Source organism: Stegodyphus dumicola, chromosome X1 (assembly GCF_044657685.1).
Source record: "Stegodyphus dumicola isolate Sdum_Otavi_A_Nest chromosome X1, ASM4465768v1".
Classification (NCBI taxonomy): domain Eukaryota; kingdom Metazoa; phylum Arthropoda; class Arachnida; order Araneae; family Eresidae; genus Stegodyphus; species Stegodyphus dumicola.
This window is the reverse complement of record NC_140780.1, coordinates 63,944,972-63,961,406: the sequence shown is the minus strand read 5'-3', so window position 1 is coordinate 63,961,406 and position 16,435 is coordinate 63,944,972.

Genomic DNA, 16,435 nt, shown 5'->3' with positions numbered 1-16,435 from the left:
AACCAAGAGGTGACTGTGAAAGCTTGTATAAACCACAGAGTCTTGTAAAGGGTTTAAGTCCCTTTTTATTCAACGTAATAAATTACAATGGCGTCCTCTTGACGCTTACAGACTGTGCCCACTAGGCAGTCAAATAAAAATAAAAACCTGAAAAGAAAGTAAAGACAATATTCTAACTACGAGGCTCTCTAAAATAACTAACTCACCGCGTTTTACAAATACCGCAGCTAATTCAGCAGACTTGAAGCTCACTGGAACAATTGCCACTACTTCCCTCCAAGCACATAGGCCGCAACGCGGGGTTCTTCAATTCTCGATAACTACCTCCGCGCTCGCTAAGTAAGAATCTCACTCTCACCGAACTTGTTTCCTTCTATTTAAATCAGAATACTTCCGCTGATAATTTGAATCCTTGCGCGTTCTACTAAAATTTACATATTCTGGCATTGGCAGTTCCAGGGGAAAGTAAGGCTTGACAGGAAAGATAGTTTAAACTTAAAATAAATGTTAGTTAAAATAAATATAAACCCTACATTTGCCGCTGCCAGAATTTGGAAAACTTGGAAGCAGGTCCTACAAACGACCTGTTGTAAGTTTATCTAATTCTGAACTAACTGGCGAAAGCCTCGTTTACACAAAAAAAATCTTATGTAACAATTATATATTAAAATTCTGTTATTCGTTACAAAGCTTTCTTCTTACAGCAACTTTTCCTGGACTTCATCAATCAATCTTGGTCTTTCCTTCCAGCATCTGGAAGGAATAAGTATCAGTATCTTTCTACATACATTATAATTTACACTTTCTTGACACAATAAATTTTTGTTTTTAACGTTTCGTCTTTCTTAGTTATTGCTTACTTCACATTCATTCAATTTTTCAAGCATTAATTTAACTTTACCCTGGCTCTCCACCATGTGTGGTGTCAAACGGGAATATTCGTGTTTTAGTCTTACAACACTTTCCCTAACCACCATGATTTGTTAGAATTCAACAACCAAATAGACACACCTTACTCGACATTCTACAACTCAATGAGCTACTTTAATAGTCTTAAAAATTCAAATGTAGGTGGAGAACCCTACAAAACACATTCATTCTAACTTCCTTCTCATTCATCTTTAAACATGCAGGCTTTCGCTCTAAAGCATGACTTTATCTACAATTTACTACTTAAATTTTGACTTCATTGCTTTTAAGCATTCACTTTTAGCATCTACAATTTTATGCTTCTAGACTAAATTCTACTTTTACATAACCTTCAAGTATTTACATACATTTACAAATTTTTAATACATATGCTTTTTACAATTTACCATAAAATGAATAAGAGAAAATAAATTTTTACTTTACTCATTCTTCGCCAAGCTGGCGGCACTGGAACTAAAATTCTTATTACTAACTAAAATCTCTTTTTTCACCTGGTCGGGACTTGCTTTACAGATTTCCCCTCTCTCGTTTTTAAGATATAAGACTACTCCTTTGATTTCCTGAATTACATAGGGGCCTTCAAACTTTGGAGCTAGCTTTGCCATAAAATTGTCTGGGGCACTTGATAAAGAAAATTTCCGCTTCAATACTTTATCCCCAACTTTAAAATCTGCTTCACGGCGTTTTCTATCATAATAAAGTTTCTGCCTATTTCTTGCCGTATCCGAGGTTTTAAGCGCCTGATCAATTAGCTTTTGCACGTCTTTTTGTCTAAATTCCTGCGTTCTTTGTTGCACAAAGAATAATTTATCTAAAGGCGTAATTAACTTTCTGCCTAAAAATAATTCTGCTGGAGTTTTTCCCGTAGTATCATGATATGCCGTTCTTAAAGCATAAGCTAATTCATTTATGTAGCCATCCCAGCGCTTGTGATGTGTGCTAACGTAACTGCGAATTATTTTTACAATGTTTTTATTAACTCTTTCTGCTATGTTAGCCTGTGGTCTATACGGAACCATTTTGATATGGCGTATATCAAGTCCATTGCATATGTTTTCAAATATTTGACTAATGAATTGTTTTCCGTTATCGCTAATGACTTTTATCGGTGCACCGTATTTTAAAATGTATCTGTGTAAGAATGCATCTGCGACTGTTTTGGCTGACGCGCGTTTAAGTGGAACAATTTCTATCCATTTTGAAAAATGATCTACTATTACTAAAAGAAAACGATTTTTATTTAACTCGCTCTGGGGGAAGGGACCAAGGAGATCTATGCCTAAAATTTCATTCGGAAATGTAGCGCGAATGCTATTTAAGTACCCGGCCGGGCTGTAATTAATATCATTTATTAACTGACATTGATTGCAGGACCTGACATACGCCGTTACTATTTTGTATAATTGCGGGAAATATACCGCCTCGCGTACCCTTTTTATAGTCTTTCTGACCCCGAGGTGGCCCGCTGTTTTTTTTTTTCGTGCAACTCCTTCAAAATGCTTAATCGAAGCGAGGCTGGGATGACTGGCTTATACTCAAGATTTTCGTTTGTTGTTTTCGTATAGAATAATAAGTTATCTATTATTTCATAGTTTTTTGCTCTATTTCTTATCGCATCGATATCTGTATGCTCAAAGCTTTCGGGGTCTTTCAAATAAGCATAGATATTTCCAAATTCAGGATCAGCTTTCAGTTCAGTAATAACCGTATCTTTAGAATCTAAAATTTTTGAAGTCAACACAGCGCATTTAAGTTCATTACCTTCATCGTCCAGTTTTATACGAGAAAGTGCGTCAGCTACATTGTTTTCCTTACCCGGTTTATATTTTATTGTGATATTATATTCTTGGAGTTTTAAAGCCCATCTTATTAACCTGGGCGTTAGGTTTTTTCCCGAGTAAAGTCTACCAACAGCCGCATGATCCGAAAAGACTGTTACTGGCGATTTGCCGAAATAAACTCGAAATTTGTGTACAGCCATTAATACGGCTAATGTTTCTCTTTCTGTAGCTGTATAATTCCTTTGTGTTTGATTCAATGTTTTACTAAAAAATGCCAGCGGATGGTTATTTTGCATAAGAACCGCACCCACCGCATAGTCTGATGCATCTGCCGCAATTTCCAGGTTTTCGTCCCCCTCAGGGAATTTTAAAACAGGGGCATTAATAAGCGCTTCTTTTAATCTTTCAAAAGCTGTGTTAGCTTCAGCTGTCCACGTAAATTTACTCTTTTTTCTTTTGATTACTAAGAGTGGTTCAACAATATTAGCGAAATCTTTTATGAAAGATCGATAGTAAGAACATAGTCCAAGGAAAGACGAAAGTTTCTTGGCGGTGTTGGGCGGTGGGAAATTCTTAATAGCTTTTATTTTTGAATCTTGCGTTTCTATACCCTTTTGCGAAATTTTATAACCGAGATATTTAAGTTCTTTAGTTGCGAACTTGCATTTTGAGGCATTAATTGTAAGCCCGGCCTCTTTTAATAATTTAAAAACTTGTTCGAGGTCATTAATGTGTTGTTCCAACGTATTACTCGTTATAATTATATCATCTAGATAAATTAAGGTTGATTTTCCTAGGACAGGCTTTAGAACAATGTCCATAGCTCTCTGGAATGTTGATGGGGCCCCACACAACCCAAAAGGCATGCGTAAAAATGCATAAGTGCCCGATTTTGTTATAAACGCGGTTTTATGTATATCTTCGGGTCTCATAGCTATTTGATAGTAGCCAGACGTTAAGTCCAAAGTAGACATATATCTCGTCGATTTGATCTGTCTAATGATCTCGTCTATAACCGGCAAAGGGTAAACTGGGAATTTAGTTATGCTATTTAGTTTTCTATAATCGATAGCAAACCTCCAAGCCCTTTTATCCGAAGGAGGAAACTCGTTCTTTTTCCTACATAGTACGACTGGACTCGCGTATTCACTATTTATGGGCGTTATTATTTTATTCTTTAACATCTCCTGAATATGTTCTTCGATGATTAAGTATTTTTGTTTATCATAGCGATACGGTTTAGTCCTACAAGGTTTTTCGGCATTTAATTGAATCTTGTGAGTCACGATCTGACAGTTTCCCTGTTTTTCTGAAAACAAATGAGAAAAATTACTCACCACTTGCTGTATTGCTTTACTTTCCTGGTCATTCAGATGGCTAAGGTCCAATTCAGGTGTCTCCGCAGGTTCCACCACCCTCTGGTCCATCTCCAGCACCACGGAACTATCTTGAAAATTTAATTTGGCCCTCGCGGCCCTTAAAAAGTCCATACCTAAAATAAGAGAGTGTTGGAGGTCTTTCACCACAAAAATTAATACTTTGAGATTTTCCTCTTTTATCTGTAAGTTTAATGATACTTTCCCGATGCAGTGACATGTTTTTCCTTGCGCCGCTATAATTTCCGTATTTCTGGTTTTAAAGAGTCGTATCCTAAAAAAATTCTTTTTGAAGAACTTTTCACTCATGAAATTTCCTTCTGCCCCTGTATCGATGAGGGCTTCTACTGGTACATCGCCAACCAGGACTTGTATAATTGGTAGCTGTGAGTTTTTTACGATGACTGTATTTAGATGTCTATTTGAGGGTTTTTCTAAAACTTCCGGGGTCTGGACCCTCCCTTTCACAGGCCCCTCTAGTCGTTTAAAGCTTTCCTTTCAATCTGTGTCTTCTGGGTACGCGGATGCTTATTTTCAAATTTTCTTTTTGGGCCTTGACCTTCGAGTTTCGATGCGTTAGCTTGATAGTTTTTTCCCCCATATGAGCGATTTCCATTTCTGGTTTCCTCCTTCCTTTTGGTACTTTGAGAATATGTTTCCCCTCTCGCTCTTTCCGCTATTCTGCGATTTTGAAATTTCACCGCCAATTCGAAAAGTTCCTGCAATGTGGTTGGGTTTCTAATTTCAAAGTAGTCTTGGACAGCGGGTAACAATCTTGGTAATATTATTTCAATTATCTCCGCATCAGGTTTTTTCCCATACAACATATCCGTTAGTTTGATTTTTCGTAAAATAAAGTCCGTCAATTGTGCTGTATCCCGTTGATAGAAACTATATAGCTCGGCTTCCAGCCGTGCGCGATCTTTCACTATGGGGAAGGCCTTTACTAACGATTTTTTGAAATTTTCAAAAGTATACGTCGGGCTTCCAAATTCACCTAGAAGAAATTTGCCTATATTTTTCCACCATAGCGCGGCCTGTCCTCTTAGTGCTGATGTGGCAATAGCAGCTTTTTGTCTTTCAGGCACAGGATAGAGCTGAAAGTGGTTTTCTATACCTTCTAAAAATACGGACACCGAATTTTTTCCGTCGAAATAGACGTTTGGCTTGATTGATGCTCTCAAAGTCTGGACCAGGTATCCAAATCCTTCTAACTGCGTTGTCATTTCTTGGTGTTGTCCAGCGGCTTCCATCCAGTTTTCGGCCATTTCAGTTCGATAAGTGTTCGGGCGCCAATATAACGTTGCGCGCCTCTAACTAGCACGCAACCAAGAGGTGACTGTGAAAGCTTGTATAAACCACAGAGTCTTGTAAAGGGTTTAAGTCCTTTTTTATTCAACGTAATAAATTACAATGGCGTCCTCTTGACGCTTACAGACTGTGCCCACTAGGCAGTCAAATAAAAATAAAAACCTGAAAAGAAAGTAAAGACAATATTCTAACTACGAGGCTCTCTAAAATAACTAACTCACCGCGTTTTACAAATACCGCAGCTAATTCAGCAGACTTGAAGCTCACTGGAACAATTGCCACTACTTCCCTCCAAGCACATAGGCCGCAACGCGGGGTTCTTCAATTCTCGATAACTACCTCCGCGCTCGCTAAGTAAGAATAACTCTAACTGAACTTGTTTCCTTCTATTTAAATCATACTACTTCCGCTGATAGTTTGAATGCTTGCGTGTTCTACTCAAATTTACATATTCTGGCATTGGCAGTTCCAGGGGAAAGTAAGGCTTGACAGGAAAGATAGTTTAAACTTAAAATAAATGTTAGTTAAAATAAATATAAACCCTACAGCTTATTCTTGTCCAGGCTTTCTTATCTTATCTAATCATTATTTCTTATCTTGTTCATTTGCGGTTTTGCAGCTGAGGATGGTGGTTCCGTAAAACCATCGAAACTAGTCCTGTGAAAATTTTGAAAATATAACACTGATTTTTGTTGTTTGACTTCAGAATTAGTATTTATTCGGCGTGTTATTGTGTCTCCATTATGATCAGTTTCAACATTTTCAATTTCCGGATTGTTTTTGCTCAAGTTTTTGACTTGCTGGGTTAATTGGAGGAAACCCGCACTTTTAATAATACTTACCACGTCTGCCAAGTCTGAGAATACTTTCTTCGCTTCGTTGATCGTTTCACAGTATATTCTTGTCGAAATAGCTTGGGAGTACGATTTCCCTTCTATGATCCTATTGGAGAAAGTTTTAGGTTTCTCGCTTTTATCAGATTCATTTTTAGGGTACTTTTCGCACCCTTTAAAGCTAGAAGTGTGAATCTCATTGCAATTTGTGCAACAGAGGGGCTTATCGGGGTATTTTTGTCCGGGCAGTCCTTAATGTAGTGGGGGCCGCTGCATCTGACACATTTGGGTTGATATCTGCAGTAATCATCAGACCCTCATTTATGAAAGTAACCTTTATATAAAATTATCAAAGCAACAACCTTCTGTTTGGCGTAGATGCTGACAAGAACTCGAACTACGCTAGAAACAAGATTGTTGATTTACTCCTTTTATGTTTCACTTTGGCGTGTTTCTCTTCTGTTTTAATATTTATACATATTGCTATATGTATAAATATTGAAACAGATAATATTTATACATATTTTACAAATTTGTACATATGCAGATAATTTAGTGGAATTATATGTGAAACTGTTGTATTTTTCTCTGTATAATGTCACAGGAAAATTTAAAGAGACGTTGCTCTGCCCGAAAAATAAGAGTACAGGAGCAACTCTATTAACATTGACTATCTCGCTAATTTGGCGAGATATTGCCAAACTCGCAACGGTTTTGGAGACTACTTTTCGTCACTAAATTTGGTGAGAAATCGCTAAAAGTCGCCAAACTAGGTGACTATCTGGTGAGATTTTGGTCTTGTTACTGTATAACTGTAATGGATATCGAAAATGAATAACTGTAATTGATCCTCTGTACAACTGTAACGCTCTCCGGCCCTTATGCACCTTCCAGTAATTTCGAGAAATACTAGAAATTTCTCGGCAGCTGGGAGGAAACTATATAAGACCGGAAAGAATATCTTCTCTCAGTTGTCAGGTCAGCGTGCGTTCGGAGTACTGACATATCTTTGAGTTAGCTTTGCTCTTTAGACGTGCTTTGCATTGCCTTGAGATTAACGTTCTTAGCAGTGTGAAGTGTAGCTACTATGAATGAATCACTATAAATGCTTCTGTTTATTTGTAAGGTCTTGTTTAATTCTTTAACCAGTTATTTTATGTTAATTCGCTTTCCTATTGGCGAAATTTTCTGTAAAGCTCAACGAAGACAGCGCTCACATCGCGAACACCCCGTAAGATTCCGTTTCCGGTTTTGCTGTGTTTGTTTACTTTTCTGTTGTGAATTTATTTTAGAAGGTTTTAATTTTTTATTTTATTCTGATAAATACAGAAATATGCATAAAAGGAAATCGAGTCAGTGTTGTGTGGCTGTGGGCTGTAGCATGAGGGCTAAAACTAATTTATTATTTGAAATAAAAACGTTCTAATTTACTAGAAATCCATCACGTAGCCGCCTCTGGGAAGCTTCCGTTCGTAGAGAAACCTGGACTGCGAATAATTCATCTACTTTCTGCAGTACTCATTCTATTATGGGTAGTTAATATTTATAAGCATTTTATATCATACTAATGGATATATAAACATATATCATAAAGATCTTTGACAAAAATTATGAAGAATGTATCAGCGGTGTTTAGCGATGCTTTGGCGACGATTTTCGCCTGTTGAGGTTATGTTATCACCGGGACACTGATGAGTCATTATGCTTTAAGAAGTCACGTATTGTTTTAGGATCTTTAGATAGATTTTTTTCAGTTTTTAAGCATCTAGGAATTTTTAATTATATTAAAATCATAAAAAGCTTTACATTCATGTGACCCTATAATTTTTAGAGAAAATATTATTTGCCGACGGTTTTTTTCCGTGTTATATTGGTTTATGATTGACGAGTACACAAATTGAAATTTACTCAGCATTTGTTTAATATATCTTCACTTTTTATTCTTAGTTTGCCCATAGTATTGTTTATGAAAATTGCAATATTTTAAGAGAGTACATAGGAAAGTATTAGTATATGAAATATCAAAATAGAGGATAATGCTATTTTTTATTCTGTTTCCAATACTATATATTTTTTTCAGGCAATCCATCTAATGATTCACATTCTTTTCTTTATGTATAGTGTTACGAACTGTACAGGTGCGGTAAGATGGCTTCCCCGCAAAGCAGGTTTAGGGTTGCCATAAAATAACAAGGAGAGCAGGGTTGGCACATTTAGCAAGAAATCGCCCATTTGGCGACATAATTGGTGGTATACCATGAACGGGTGGAGAAGCTTCTAGAACGAATTCTCACCGGTTTAGCGCAGAATGTTCTCGAACACAGGCCGAAAGCTATATAAACCCGGCTGGTCCGCAGTCAGGGAGTGTGTGCCTCGTCGAGAGGGCGAGTGAGAGTGCTTCGTAAAGTGCGAGATATTTAGTATTGAGAATGCGTCTCGTCTAGCGAGTCAATCCCTGCGGAGTCGATCGAGTTGACAGCCGGGCAGCGAGTGCCGAGGGGGTCGTCGAGTGCAGCGAAGGAGTCTTTTAGTGTATCGCGGTTAGTGCATCGTCGAGAGAGAGTGTCGAGCTCCGGGAACGACTGAAACGAAGAGTCGGGAGCTGTGCTCGTGTGTCGTCGAGTGCATCGCGAGTTGTAGCGTGGAGAGTCTCGAGAGTACGTGGAGTTCCGAAAACAACCAAGCAGAGTCGGGAGTTGTACTCCGGAAAACAAAGTCGGGTGCTTTGCAGGAAGTTGTCTCCAACGTGATAGCCTGATAACCTGAAGGCTGTGTCGCTGATCGTATCAGCGTGTTTATAGAAGTTCATCGACGACTGTAAAACGTCTTTTGGAGTTGTCCTGATAATACTGGCAAATAAAGTGTGTTTCGATACTTCATCAAGTGTCGTCGTTATTCACTCAATCTACGAACCCCGTACAAACGTAAAGGAAGAAAATAACGTAACAACTGGTGTCAGAAGAAAGAGAAAAACATAACAACTTTTGTCAGAAGGGAGATTTGAGGGTGAATGCCAGTGACGAGACCAATGGAAGATCTATTAAGACAGCTCGTGACTGCCTTTGCTGAATTCCAAGAAAAGATCGAAACCGGACAGTAGAAGTTGAAAGCGGGATATGCTAAGATAAAAGCCGCAGGTGCTGAGATAAATACCGGATATGATGAGATAAAAGCTGGATAGAAAGAAATGACAGCTGAGATCAAAGCCGGAGTAGAAGAGAAGAAAGGCCGACGAGAAGAGATAAATGGCGGCCAAGAAAGTGTACGAGAGCAACACCAACTGCTAAAAGTGGAGCTTACAGAAGAAACTGGAGCCATAAAAGAAGATGTGGAAATTAGAGATGTGGCTTCTGAAGAATCAAACGATGAAGAAATGAAGGAAGTAACTAACAAACTGCCTGAGAAGGATCAAGAAAGATGGATGAAGCATCTAACGGGATTATCGAAAAAGAACGAAAACATGAAGAAATAAAAGACGGTAAAAGAAACTTTTGATTTTCAAGTGCCTGAAGTGGAGGCGGAAGAAAGTGAAAATGCGACTGTCAAGTTCGTAGAAACTGATAGTGAAGTTATGAAGTCGTAGGTAGTGAGTATTGAACCATCTGAACATGCATGTGATGCAAAGATGAGAGAAGTTGATGTGCAGATTAAGCAGTGCGCTACGGTATTGCAAGAAATTCACCCACCTCACAAACTGGGTGTATGCCTCATAGCGCAGGTTTTGCAGACTTGATTTTGATTCTAAACCAAGATACTTGCGTTTGTAAAGTATCGGGTTCTGTTCATGACTCTGATGCAGAATTTGGATCTGGTTCCCAGGAAACGAAAGAAAATAAGCATGTACTATCTGCTAAAAGTATCGCGGTGAACTGTACACGTGATGCGAACAAACTTCAGAGTAGTGAACAAACTGTTTTAGATTTTCCTGTGGATGAAAATTCTGAAAGGACTGAATCTTCAGACTGTGATATGCAAAACCGAAAGGTATCTGAGAACTGCAGTGGAAAAGTATTTGACCCGGATATAACTTAGTGAATAGACTCAGACTTAAATTCATTCAGAACTTTAATGTATATAATTTAAAATTGTTATGTGTCTAATTTGTGTATATAACTGGTATATAGTGTAAATATTTGCTTCTTTAGTTATGTTATCTGTATGATTTAAAGCGTTTTGATTGTATCGAATTTGGCTTCTGACCAAGGGTTGTACTGCCTGGGACGTGCAGTCCTTGGGAGGGAGGCAGTGTTACAAAATGTACAGGCGCGCTAAAATGGCTTCCCCGCAAAGCAGTTTTAGGTTTGCCATAAATTAGCAAAGAGAGCAGGGTTGCCATATTTGGTGAGAAATCGCCCATTTGGCGACATATTTGGTGATATACCATGAACGGTCGGAGAACCTTTTGGAACGAATTCTTACCGGATTAGCCTAGAATGTTCTCGAACACAGGCCGAAAGCTATATGAAACCTGGTGGTCCCCAGTCAGGGAGTGTGTACCTTGTCGAGAGGGCGAGTGAGAGTGCCTCGTAAAGTGGGAGATAGTTAGTATTGAGAGTGTGCCTCGTCTAGCGAGTCAATCCCTGCGGAGTCGATAGAGTTTACAACCGGGCAGCGAGTGCCGAGTGGGTCGTCGAGTGCACCGAAGGAGTCTATTAGTGTATCGCGGTTAGTGCATCGTCGAGAGAGAGTGTCGAGCTCCGGGAACGACTGAACCGAAGAGTCGGGAGCTGTGCTCGTGTGTCGTCGAGTGCGTCGCGAGTTGTAGCGTGGAGAGTCTCGAGTGTACGCGGGGTTCCGAGAACGACCAAGCAGAGTCGGGAGCTGTACTCCGGAAAACAGAGTCGAGTGCTCTGCAGGAAGTTGTCTCCACCGTGATAGCCTGATAACCTGAAGGCTGTGTCGCTGATCGTGTCAGCGTGTTTATAGAAGTTCATCGACGACTGTAAAACGTCTTTTGGAGTTGTCCTGATAATACTGGCAAATAAAGTGTGCTTCGATATTTCATCAAGTGTCGTCGTTAATCACTCCGAATCTACGAACCCCGTACAAACGTAAAGGAAGAAAATAACGTAACAACTGGTGTCAGAAGTGGGATTTGAGGGTTAATGCCAGTGACAAGACCAATGGAAGATCTATTAAGACAGCTCGTGAGTGCCTTTGCTGAATTCCAAGGAAAGATGGAAGCCGGACAGGAGAAGTTGAAAGCCGGATATGCTGAGATAAAAGCCGCAGGTGCTGAGATAAATGCCGGATATGATGAGATAAAAGCTGGATAGAAAGAAATGACAGCTGAGATCAAAGCCGGAGTAGAAGAGAAGAAAGGCCGACGAGAAGAGATAAATGGCGGCCAAGAAAGTGTACGAGAGCAACACCAACAGCTGAAAGTGGAGCTTACAGAAGATACTGGAGCCATAAAAGAAGATGTGGAAATTAGAGATGTGGCTTCTGAAGAATCAAAAATCAAGAAGAAGAAATGATGGAAGTAACTAACAAACTGCCTGAGAAGGATCAAGAAAGATGGATGAAGCATCTAATAGGATTATCGAAAAAGAACGAAAATATGAAGGAATAAAAGACGGCAAAAGAAACTTTTGATTTTCAAGTGCCTGAAGTGGAGGCGGAAGAAAGTGAAAATGCGACTGTCAAGTTCGTAGAAACTGATAGTGAAGTTATGAAGTCGCAGTTAGTGAGTATTGAACCATCTGAACATGCATGTGATGCAAAGATGAGAGAAGTTGATGTGCAGATTAAGCAGTGCGCTACGGTATTGCAAGAAATTCACCCACCTCACAAGCTGGGTGTATGCCTCATAGCGCAGGTTTTGCAGACTTGATTTTGATTCTAAACCAAGATACTTGCGTTTGTAAAGTATCGGGTTCTGTTCATGACTCTGATGCAGAATTTGGATCTGGTTCCCAGGAAACGAAGGAAAATAAGTATGTACTATCTGCTAAAAGTATCGCGGTGAACTGTACACGTGATGCGAACAAACTTCAGAGTAGTGAACAAACTGTTTTAGATTTTCCTGTGGATGAAAATTCTGAAAGGACTGAATCTTCAGACTGTGATATGCAAAACCGAAAGATATCTGAGAACTGCAGTGGAAAAGTATTTGACCCGGATATAACTTAGTGAATAGACTGAGACTGAAATTCATTCAGAACTTTAAAATTGTTATGTGTCTAATTTGTGTATATAATTTGTATATAGTGTAAATATTTGCTTCGTTAGTTATGTTATCTGTATGATTTAAAGCGTTTTGATTGTGAACTATTCGTGAACTATTCGAGGGAGACCCAATCCGCCTTGTCCCAGCGGGACCATATGATTAAAAATAGGTTAACCCTCCTCCAAACCACGCTGATAAAACATCACAGAAAACATAAAATAACCAACCAAAAATAAAGAAGGGTTAGTAGAAAAACTATAGATAAAAAAAAATGACATAAAACACTAACAAACACTTGCGCAATCAAACAATCACAGACAAAAACACTCACAGAGAGGCTGTTTCTGTCACATAATAAAACTCGCTTCAAACCATAAAACAACATAAATAACTAAGCACCTCAAAGGTTCATTGGGGAATTCCCAAAAGGAAAAGAACCTGCAGAAGGTCACACCAAGGTCGCACGCAATAAGGTGTTCTATAGTTAAAAATGCAATAGAAAATAATTATAATCTGACAGCAATATTAATTTTAACTTTGCCACTTAAAGCCCCGGTTAGAGCAGAACAAAATATCTACATCAACAAGTAAAATAAAATACAACTACTACAAGTAAAATAAAATCCTCGGCTCACAAATGATCGTTGAATTGATAAAATTATCTTAAAAACATATAAAATAATTTAAAAGTCTATAATTCAATTAAAATATTTAGACTATGGTCTATGATGTTATGTTATTACAGAGTGCCTAAACTGTATATATGTACTGTAAACATATGTTTAAATTAAAAAAAAAAAAAAAGACAATACACCATACAATACATACACATGAATAATACATAAAGGAAAAAAAATTAGACAAAATAATTGAAATATTTAAAGACATAATTTAAACTAATACACCAAATGTCACTCTATTATTGTTTATATAAGACATTGCATTTCTAGAGAATCTTTTTAAAGTTTCAATACATAATGGTTTATCACTTAAGCATTCGATTCTCAAATCCTTTAACAAAGGACAGTGATTGAGAAAATGCTCTGCGTTCCCAACTACATGACAAACGCCACATAAATCTGAATTTTGCAAACCAAACCTAGAGAGGTACGCGGGGAAACGGCCATGTCCAGTCAAGAACTGATTCAGAGCTATATCGCTAATCGGCTTCATTTCGTTTTTAATTTTAATATGCTGCAATAAACCCGCGCACCTCTCAGACTCTTTCCATTGTAATGTCCAGATATTCAAATAAAACTTTTTCATATTTCTAATAGCATAGCTTTTCGAACCGGACGTCTCAAAGAATTCAACTCGTTCATCATAAATGGCTTGTTTTGCCAACACGTCGGCTCTTTCATTTCCGGTAAAATCAACATGGGCCTTTACCCAATGTAAATAAACATCCATGCGTTGTTTCAACAATTTTAACAAGCACTTAATTTCAAAAATTAGAACATTGTCTGTACGGGCCCAGGACAGAGACTGCAGCATAGACATACAATCAGAGTAAATATGTACAGTATTTACACAGCTCAAATTACTCTTAATCCATTGCAAAGCCTTAAGGAGCGCACAACATTCCGCTTGAAAAACAGAATTGTAACTATTCAACCTGTACATTTTGTTTACAATTTCAACACCAAAAAAGTAAATTACGAAAGCTGCACCAAATTGACCGTCCTGTCCCGACCCGTCAGTGTATACGTCTATTTCTCCTATTACAGGAAGAACACAATCAAAGCAAAAGGTACAATACTCTGAGGGATGTACAAAATCTGTAGAAAATCTCGCAAACATATGTTTTGTAATTAAAACGTCATTATAAAGTTTAAATTCCATTCTCTGAGTTTTAAATAAAAATTTCTCATAATAAAATTTATACATAATAACCAACCAAAAATAAAGAAGGGTTAGTAGAAAAACTAAAGATAAAAAAAAAATGACATAAAACACAAACAAACACTTACGCAATCAAACAATCACAGACAAAAACACTCACAGAGAGGCTGTTTCTGTCACATAATAAAACTCGCTTCAAACCATAAAACAACATAAATAACTAAGCACCTCAAAGGTTCATTGGGGAATTCCCAAAAGGAAAAGAACCTGCAGAAGGTCACACCAAGGTCGTACGCAATAAGGTGTTCTATAGTTAAAAATGCAATAGAAAATAATTATAATCTGACAGCAATATTAATTTTAACTTTGCCACTTAAAGCCTCGGTTAGAGCAGAACAAAATAACTACATCAACAAGTAAAATAAAATACAAGTACAATAAAATACAACTACTACAAGTAAATAATAGAAAGAGGATAATAATAGAAATAATAGAAAGAGGCGACGTGCCTGCAAGAACACAGAGCACCTCAGTCGACACTGTGCGAAAGCATCTTGTGATTGCTAGGCACCAACTCCTTTGTATTGAGTCGAGTTTGCTCCTTAGTTTAATCAGTTCCCCCGCTCTGGAACCCCATGCACCAATTCCATAAAGTATCTTTGGAACTATAACACAATTTAATATACCCTTTAACACTTGAGCCTTGTGAGAGTCACCTTGTCACCGGAGAACGATCGCTTATAATACATTAATATATCGTCAGAACGTTGGTGAACTGTTCGAAAGTGTTCTGCAAAAGTAAGTTTAGAGTCTATAATAATGCCTAGGTATTTGATGGCGTCGGTAAACTTGACTCTCTGACCATGGTATCTAAATCGCGGTGGCCACACCTTACTTCCGCCACGTGGGAACAAAATCGCAGAAGTCTTGGCTATATTAAAATCCAGTCCCTCACCGATCCTCCAATCTTCCATCGGTTTCATAGCTGTTTCAAACAAACGCTCAAGTTTTTCCAAAGAATCTCCCTTCATTAAGATTGCCAAGTCATCTGCGTAACTAAAAAACTTTACATCATCGGGAAATTCTAAAATTAGAACTTTGTTCAATATAATGTTCCAAAGCAGGGGAGCACTGCAGGAGCCCTGCGGACACCCCATATGAATATCTAATTCAATCTGCGCATCTTCATTTTTGAAGGCGTTGTAAATGATTTTTCGATTACTGAAATAACTCATATAACTTTGCACCAAATTTTTTGGGGCCTTTAGCCCGATCAAAGTTTGTAAGATTGAAGTCCAGTGTATAGAGTCAAAGGCCGACGAAACGTCCAGAGACAGCAAAACCACATGTTGAGAATTTTTGTAGCGCTTAATGAATTCTAAGGTATCATAAAGAGCGTCCTCTGTTGAGCGTCCTGCAGAAAAACCATATTGCCGCTGACTAAGCAACTTCTGACTGTTTAAATAAAATCTCAGTCGCTCTATCAGTATCTTTTCATAAACTTTACCGAAGACACTGAGTAAGACAATTGGTCTATACTTATTATTTTGTTTGGGAATCAAAATGACACGTCCGAGTTTCCAATTTCTTGGGAATAAATGAAATTTTAAGCAGTGGTTAAAAAGTGAATTGAAAACATCTAAAAATGTATAAATTAAAGTCTGTACAAATATTGGATTAAAATGGTCAGGACCTGGAGCACTTCTGCGCCTCAATTGATCAGTAGCATTTTTTATCTCCACTTGAGTAATAGCCACATCACTTTCAGAGCATAATGCCAGGTCTTCATCATTAAGCATAAATCTCTCTGGCACACCTAATTTGAGAGCCTGTGTAACTGTCTGTCTCTTAAGTTCAACTAAATCATCAGTTTGTTGGGGATTACTTAAGGTACCAGTTCTTTTAATTTTTTGGAAGCAGTCCTATAAAAGCCATCATAATAATGTATATTGTTAATGAAAAACTTCTTTTTAGTCTCAAACTTAGTCTTTCTGATCAGACGTTTATAGACAGCTAGTTCTTTCTTGTAAATAAATTTTCTTTCAGTTCTAATATTATCCATCAAACCTGGTACCTGTGAACTTTTTCTCATAGCTCGAATTCGTCGACGCATAAGGGCAAGTTGAGGAGTCCACCAAGATATTTCTGAACGTCCAGTCTGTCTGGCACGCAATTTCCTACTGGCATCCATAG